Here is an 8,434-nt window from a genome sequence, read left to right on the forward strand (position 1 = left end):
GCCAAATAATCTTTGACAAAGGAGGAAAGAATATTCAATGAAATAAAGATAGATATCTCTTCAGCAAATGGTGCTGGGAAAACTCGACAGCTACATGCAGAAGAATGAACCAGGACCACTTTCTTACACTATACACAAAAATAAACTCAAAATGGATGAAAGACCTAACATAAGACAGGAAGCCATCAAAACCATAGAGGAGAAAACAGGCCATAATCCTTTTGACCTCAACTGCAGCAACTTCTTACTGGACATGTCTCCAGAGGCAAGAGAAACAAAAGCAACAATGAACTCTTGGATAAAAAGGTTCTTCACAGTGAAGGAAACAATCAACAAAACTAAAAGGCAACTAAGAGAATGGGAAAAGATATTTGCAAATGACATATCAGATAAAGGATTAGTATCCAAACTCCATAAAAAAACTTAACTCAACACCCAAAAAACAAATAATCCAGTGAAAAAAATGGGCAAAGGACATGAATAGATACTTTTCCAAAGAAGACATCCAGATGGCTAACAGAAATATGAAAAGATCAACATCACTCATCATCAGGGAAATACATATCAAAACCACAATGAGATACCACCTCACACCTGTCAGAATGGCTAAAGTTAACAACTCAGGCAACAATAGATGTTGGTGAGGATGTGGAGGAAAGGGGAACACTTTTTCACTGTTGGTGGGAGTGCAAACTGGTGCAGCCACTCTAGAAAACAGTATGGAGTTTCCTCAAAAAATTAAAAATAGAACTACCCTACAACCCAGCAATTACACTACTAGATATTATCCAAAGGATACAAAAACACATATTCAAAGGGACACAGGTACCCCTAATGTTTATGGCAACACTATCAACAATAGCCGAAGTATGGAAAGAACTCAAATGTCCATCAACAGATAAATGGATAAAGAAAATGTGGTATGTACATACAATGGACTACTACTCAATGATCAAAAAGAATGAAATCTTGCCATTTGCAACAATATGGATGGAACCAGAGTTAGTCAGTCAAAGAAAGACAAATATCATATTATTTCACTCATATGTGGAATTTAAGAAACAAAACAGATGAACATAGGGGAAAGGAAGGAAAAATAAAATAAGATAAAAACAGAGAGGGAAGCAAGCCATAAAAGAGAACAAACTGAAGGCTGCTGGAGGGGTGTTGGGTGGGGGTAGAGGGCTAAATGAGTGAAGGCATTAAGGAAGGCACTTGTTAGGATGAGCGCTGGGTATTATATGTAAGTGATGAGTCACTAAATTCTACCCTTGAAACCATTATTGCACTATATGTTAACTACCATGGATTTAAATAAATAAATAATAACAAACAAAATACACAAATAATTAAAAAAAACAAAACACACACACAAATATATATGTTCAAACCTTATAAACAGTTGCTCTCATAATAAAGTTTATTTTCCAAGACTGAAAAAAATAAGAAGAATGGATCCATTTAGAAAGCATGGACACAAGATGTGTTGAGTTGGAAAAAGTTAAAGTCAATGGAACTTGAAGCTAAGTGTGGGAAATAATGGGGAAGGAATAGTCTAAGATGTCTCTCAGTTTCCCAGTACTGGAGAATGAGTGAGCAATAGTGTCTTAATCAGTATTTTCAGAAGAAATACGGAGCTTTTCTCTCAGTTCCAGGATGTGGAATGGTGAGTACCATTTTAGACATAATTTGAGCTACTGGCAGGATGTCCAACTGTAGGTGTGTACAATGGGCAGATGATAACATGTCTGGAACTCAGAAGGAGTCAGAACTAGATAATAGATTTGGAAGAGATCAGCAGGTTTATAGCAAGTAAAGTCCTAAAGTGACATCAGACAAAGAGGAGCATATGGTGAACACTGCTGGTTGTTCATTCAACTGCCAAACCCCCCATCTCCCTTACTAACAGAACACTAATTTCATTCAGAAGGAAAAGTGTTGACCCAAAGAATTAATCCAGTTGATCTAAGCCAATCATGACCATTCTATCCTCACATGACTAAATCATGCTGAGTTACTCCTGACTAATGAAATGTCAATCTACTGAGTACAACTTCTGGGAAAGATTTTTCTACCCTGACAAAAAAATGGAAGATAGCCCCTTTCCTCCATCCTCCCTACATGAGACATGTTCTATGAGGATGTGAAGCTTGGAATTATGGTAGCCAACTTGCAACCTTTGTGAAGACATGCTGAGAAAGAATGGCAGGAGAAAAAGAACCAGCATCTATGATGATGCTGTTGCCCTAAGGGCCTACTGCCAGACTTTATAAAAAGAAAGAAATTAAGAACTTAAGGAAGGAAGAAGGAGAGAGAGTGAATGAATGATTCAAATTAAGAAATTAAGGAAGGAAGGAAGGAGGAAAGGAAGGAAGAGGGAGAGAGAATGAATGAATAAATGAATGAATGAATGAATGAATTATTGTGGTTTTAAGCCATTGTCATTTGGTTTCCTATTACTCACAGCCAAACTCAGTATAACTGATACAGAGCACCAGAAAGAACAGAAAGAAAAGGGAAAAGTCTGATCTGTTTGTTTCACCTGGTTCTTTCTAGCTGCCACAGCTTTCCTGAAGTCTCCATACTAAGTCTGGCTACAGCAAAACTAGTATCTTGATATATTTTAAGAAATAGGAAAGTACAGAACCCTGAGTAAGCAATACCAACTCACAAAAACTTTAAAAGTATAATAGGTGCTCAATCTTTAATAATGAAATACTAAATCATTCTCTAAGTGGCCTGAAAATACTATTCTGACAGGGCCAGCCAGCTATGCATATTGTTTAGTGCCAACTCTCCCACTGCCTAATCATTAAGAAGGTCACCATGATGAAATTTAACAGTCTTAGCACTGAACTACAGACTACCATTGTAGTCTATTTCTTTTATTATAATCTTTAAGATTATTATAATCATTAAGAAGGTCACCACAATGAAATTTAACAGTCCTAGCATTGAACTGTAGACTACTGTTGTAGTCTACTTCTTTTATTATAATCTTATACACCAGTTTCCAAATTGATGAGAATAAAGCCAAACTTCCACCCCTAAGTCCAAGGTACAAAAACAAAAAGCCAAAAAGCTATTTCCCTAGCCCACCTCCCACTGTCATCCAGACACTTAAAAAATACCTACATTTAAACTTTTTTAGGTGATGAAAATAGGTGGGATAGCAACAATTATCATAGTAGATGTAAAACATACTTGTGTATCTATATTTATTCCTTGTGTTTTATGATTATATACATTTGTCAAAAATATCCTCCTAAGTCTTGACCAATGTTGGTTTGCCAATACCTTTCATAAAATTTGTTGCCAAGAATTGAGTGTAGTACTCAAGATATGGTCAAACTAGCACAGCCTATGAGTGGGATCTTGTCCTTCCTATTTTACATACCATGGTTTTGTTAGAAAGTGACATTAGCTGTTTGAAAGCAAGTGACATTGTTGATTCAGTGTTTGTAGGCAATTAACACCACAGGTTCTCAACCTAAATTCAAAACTTTAAATGTATCCCTGTTAAATTTATTCTTGTTAATTTAGCTTGTTCTTTCTACATTGTTCCAGATTCTAATTTTTTAAATATACTGGCTCTTCCTCTTAGCTTTTTGACACATGTAATTTGGTGAGCAAATTTTTGTTTATAGTATATTATAGAGTATAAAGAATAGGTTATAAACATTATTACAGTGTGATCCTGTTTTCATTTCAAATACCTACAATTTGTAGTTAAATAATTATGGAAAGTTATTTATATACACATTATATAAAATGTTTCCTTTATCCATTGATGGACATTTAGGTTGTTTCCATATTCTGGCTATTGTAAATAATGCTGCAATAATATGAAAATGCAGATTATCTCTTTGATATCTTGTTTTCATTTCCTTTAGATATATACCTAGAAGTGGAAATCCTGGATTATATGGTAGTCTTATTTTTAGTTTTTTGGGAAACCTTTATAAGGTTTTCTATAGTGGCTGCAGTAATTTACATTCCTATTAACACTGCGCAAAGGTCCCTTTTCTCCACATCTTTGCCAATACTTGTTTTCTCTTGTCTTTTTTTTAATGTTTATTTTTTATTTATCTGAAAGAGAAAGAGAGAGAACAGGAGAGGAGGGGAAAGAGAGAAAGAGAGAGAATCCCAAGCAGGCTGCGTGCTGTCAGTACAGAGCTTGATCTCATGGAACCATGAGACCATGACCTGAGCCAAGATCAAGAATCAGATGCTTAACCAACTGAGCCACCCAGATGCCCCTCTCTTGTCTTTTTTATAACAGCCATGCTAAGAGGTGTGAGACTGATATCCCTTTGTGGTTTTGTTTTGCATTTCCCTGATTATTGGTGATGTTGTGAAACTTTTCATGTACCTGTTGGCCATATGTAGATCTTCTTTGGAAAAATGTCTATTCAATTCCTCTGCCCATTTAATTAGAGTGTTTGGTTTTTTGCTATTGAGTTGTATGTGGTCTCTATATATTTTAAATATCAACTATTTATCAGATAGATGATTTGCAAATATTTTCTCCCATTCAGTCAGCTGCCTTTTCATTTTATTGATGGTTTCTTTAGCTGTGCAGGGTATTTTAGTTTGATGTAGTCTCACTTGTTTATTTTTGCTTTTCCTGCCTTAGTGTCATATCCCAAAAGTCATTTCCAACACTGTTGCCAAAGAACTTACTTCCTGTTTTCCTGTTTTCTTTTAGTTTTATAGTTGCAGGTCCTAAATTTAAGCCTTTAACCCATTTTGAGTTTATTTTTGTTTGTGGTATAGGATAGGGGTCTAGTTTCCCAACACGATGTATTGAAAAGACTGTCCTTTCCCCATTGTATATTCTTGGCTCCTTTCTCAAAAAGTAATTGGCTATATATGCACGGGCTTATTTCCAGGTTCTCAATTTGTTGCATTGATCTATATGTCTCTTTTTATGGCACTACCATACTCTTTAAATTACTATAGCTTTGTAATGTAGTCTGAAATCAGAAAATGTGATGCCTCCAGCTTTGTTCTTTTTTCTCAAGATGGCTATGGCTATTTGGAATTTTTCGTGGATCCATAAAAATTTTAGGTTTTTGTTTTTGTGAAAAAGTCATTGGAATTTGGATAGCACTGAATCTGTATATTGGTTTGGTTGGTGTGGACATTTTACAATATTAATTCTTCCAATCCATGAATATGGGATATCTTTCCACTTATTTGTATCTTTTTCAGTTTCTTTCATCAATGTCTTACAATTTTCAGTGTACAGATTTTTTATCTCCTTGGTTAAACTTATTCCTATTTTACTCTTTTTTTAAAACAATCAAACATTTTTGAAAGAGAGAGATCAGGGGAAGAGCAAAGAGAGAGGGAGACAGAGAATTCCAAGCAGGCTCTGCACTGTCAGCTAGAACCCAACACCGGGCTCAAACTCACGAACTGTGAGAACATGACCTGAGCCAAAATCAAGTGTTGGACACTTAACCAACTGAGTTACCCAGGCACTTTATTGATGCTATTGTAAATGGAACTGTTTTCTTAATTTATCTTTCTGATAGTTCATTGTTAGTGTACAGAAATGCAACTGAATTATGTATATTGCCTTTTTTATGCTGTAAATTTACTGAATTCATCTATTGTTTCTAACAGTTTTCTAGGTAGAGTCTTTAGAGTTTTCTATATATAATACCATGTCATCTGTAAATAGAGATCATTTTATTTCTTCCTTCCTGACATGGACGCCTTTTAAGTATGTTTGATTGCTCTGGCTAGGACTTCTGATACTATGTTGAATAAAAATGAGGATGGGCATCCTTATCTTGTTTCTGAGCTTAGAGAGAAAACTTTCAGCTTTTCACCACTGATTATGATATTATACTTTTATGATTTGGGCTTGTCATTTATGGCCTTTATTATGTTGAGATACTTTCCTCTATACTCCGTTTGTTGAGAGTTTTTAGCATGAACCGATATTGAATTTTGTCAAATGCTTTTTCTGCATCTATTCAGGTGGTTATGAGTTTTATACTGCTTTTTGTTACTGTGGTATATCACATTAATTGATTTGAAGATGTTGAACTATCCCTGCATCCCTAGAATAAATCCCAACTGATCATGATCATCCCACATGATCCTTTTAATGTACTACTGAAATCAGTTTGCTAATATTTTGTTGAGGATTTTTGCATCTATATTCATCAGGGATACTGGCCTATAATTTTATTTTCTTATAGTGCCCTTATCTAGTTTTGGTATCAGGGTAATGCTGGCCTCATAAAATGAGTTTGGAAGTGTTCCATCCTCTTCTATTTTCTGGAAGAGTTTGAGAAGGATTGGTATTAATTCTAAAAATGTTTGGTAGGGGGCGCCTGGGTGGCTCAGTCAGTTAAACCTCCGGCTTCGGTTCAGGTCAGATCTCACGTTCGTGGGTTCGAGCCCCGTGTCAGGCTCTGTGCTGACAGCCAGCTCAGAGCCTGGAGCCTGCTTCAGATTCTGTGTCTCCTCTCTCTGCTCCTCCCCCTCTCATGCTCTGTCTCTCTCTGTATCAAAAATAAATAAAACATTAAAAAAAAATGTTTGGTAGAACTCACCAATGAAGCCATCTAATCTTAGACTTTTATTTTTGGTGTTGGGGGGGTGAATTTAATTACTGATTCAATCTCCTTGCTAGTAATTGATCTGTTCAGATTTTCTATTTCTTCATGATTCAGTCTTGATATATTGTATATTTTCTAGGAATCTATCCATTTCTCTTAGTTGCTTAATTTATTGGCATGTAATTGTTCATAGCAATCTCCTGTGATCCTTTGTATTTCTGTGGCATCAGTTGTAATGTCTTCTTGTCACTTCTTAATGATTTTTTTTAAAAGAAAGAGAGAGCATGTGCAAAGGGGGCAGGGGATGGACAGAGGGAAAGAGAGAATCATAAGCAGGCTCCATGCCCAGCACAGAGCCTGACACAGGGCTCAGTCTCACTAGGGTAAGATCATGCATGACCTGAGCCAAAATCAAGAGTCAGACACTTAACAGACTGAGCCACCCAGGTGCCCCTCCTCTTTCACTTATAATTTCATTTATTTGAGTCCTCTTTTTTCTTTTTGATAAGTCCACCTATCATTTTCTATTTCATTTATCTCAATATGTATTATTTAAAAAACATGAACTATACATAAAATGTATTTTGATATATGTAAATTATGCTTTAATAAAAAGGCTTGTTTTGTTTTTCATTTACAAAGGGGGAAAAGTATCCCTAATCCATTTCTTCTTTTGTGCAACCAAAGTATCTTATTTTTGGTACCCTCTCTCAACCCTGGCCCTGACATGTTCACTTATATTGTTCCATAAAGTTATTTATCTTTCTTATGGATATATTTCTTGCCTCCCCCACCACGATTCTTCTTCACTCACTTGCCAAGAACAACTACTCCCTTTTTCTGAAACTTATATCTTACCTCTTTTTCCCTCAGAGTGACTGACAAACAATAGAAGGTCTTATGCAATCTTATAAGCAAAGAGGCTAAGCCCTGAAGAGTGGTCAGCTGAGGTTTTTAGAGGGCCTAGCGTACTCTGATATTAGAGCTTTTCGAAAGTTTACATGCTCAGCCCTCACTTCTAGAGATTCTTATTCAGCCAATCTGGGATAGGACATTGAGCATCTTATTTTTTTTAAACCTCGTAATTCTCTCCAGTTAAAATATCACTGAATTGAGGGGTGCCTGGGTGGCTCAGTCGGTTGAGCATCCAACTTTGGCTCAGGTCATGATCTTACATCTTATGTGTTCAAGTGCTAAGTAGGGCTCTGTGCTCACAGCTCAGAGCCTGAAGCCTGCTTCAGATTCTGTGTCTCACTCTCTCTTTTTGCTTCGCCCCCACTTATGCTCGCTCTGATTCTGTGTCTCCCTCTCTCTTTTTGCTTCTCCCCCACTTATGCTCGCTCTCTCTCTTTCAAAAATAAATAAAAACTTACAAAAAAATTTTTAAGTTTCATCTTAGCTTGGGCAAACCATGCAGTATTTAATACATAGTAGCAGAATATTTACTATTGAAGCTTGAAAAGATGTGAGTTCTTTGTGTGCAACCTTTCATTTATGCATGTGAGAGGGTTATCATTTTTTTTAATATTTTTACATTGTAGTACTTCTTTTGCTTGTTGGTGGTGTTTGCTTATTTAATACATTCTGTGAAGGACAGAAATTACATGCTGGTTTTTTTCCCCCCGCTAGGGAGTGTGTCTTGGGTTTTTCCCTTATTATTTTCTTTACTTTTTTCTTTTTTCTTCCTCTTCTTTTTATGGTGGTGGGGGTAGTTATGTTTAATTGAAGTTGCTTTTATAGCACCAAAGACTTAATCATCCATTTTCTATATAAAAAGTAGCTACTTTTTTGCATGGACCTCAAGTATACTGTAATATAGAGGTGGAATTTAAGGAAAGGTATTAAGCAGGCTGTGT

Source organism: Suricata suricatta, chromosome 4 (assembly GCF_006229205.1).
Source record: "Suricata suricatta isolate VVHF042 chromosome 4, meerkat_22Aug2017_6uvM2_HiC, whole genome shotgun sequence".
In the NCBI taxonomy this organism is placed as follows: domain Eukaryota; kingdom Metazoa; phylum Chordata; class Mammalia; order Carnivora; family Herpestidae; genus Suricata; species Suricata suricatta.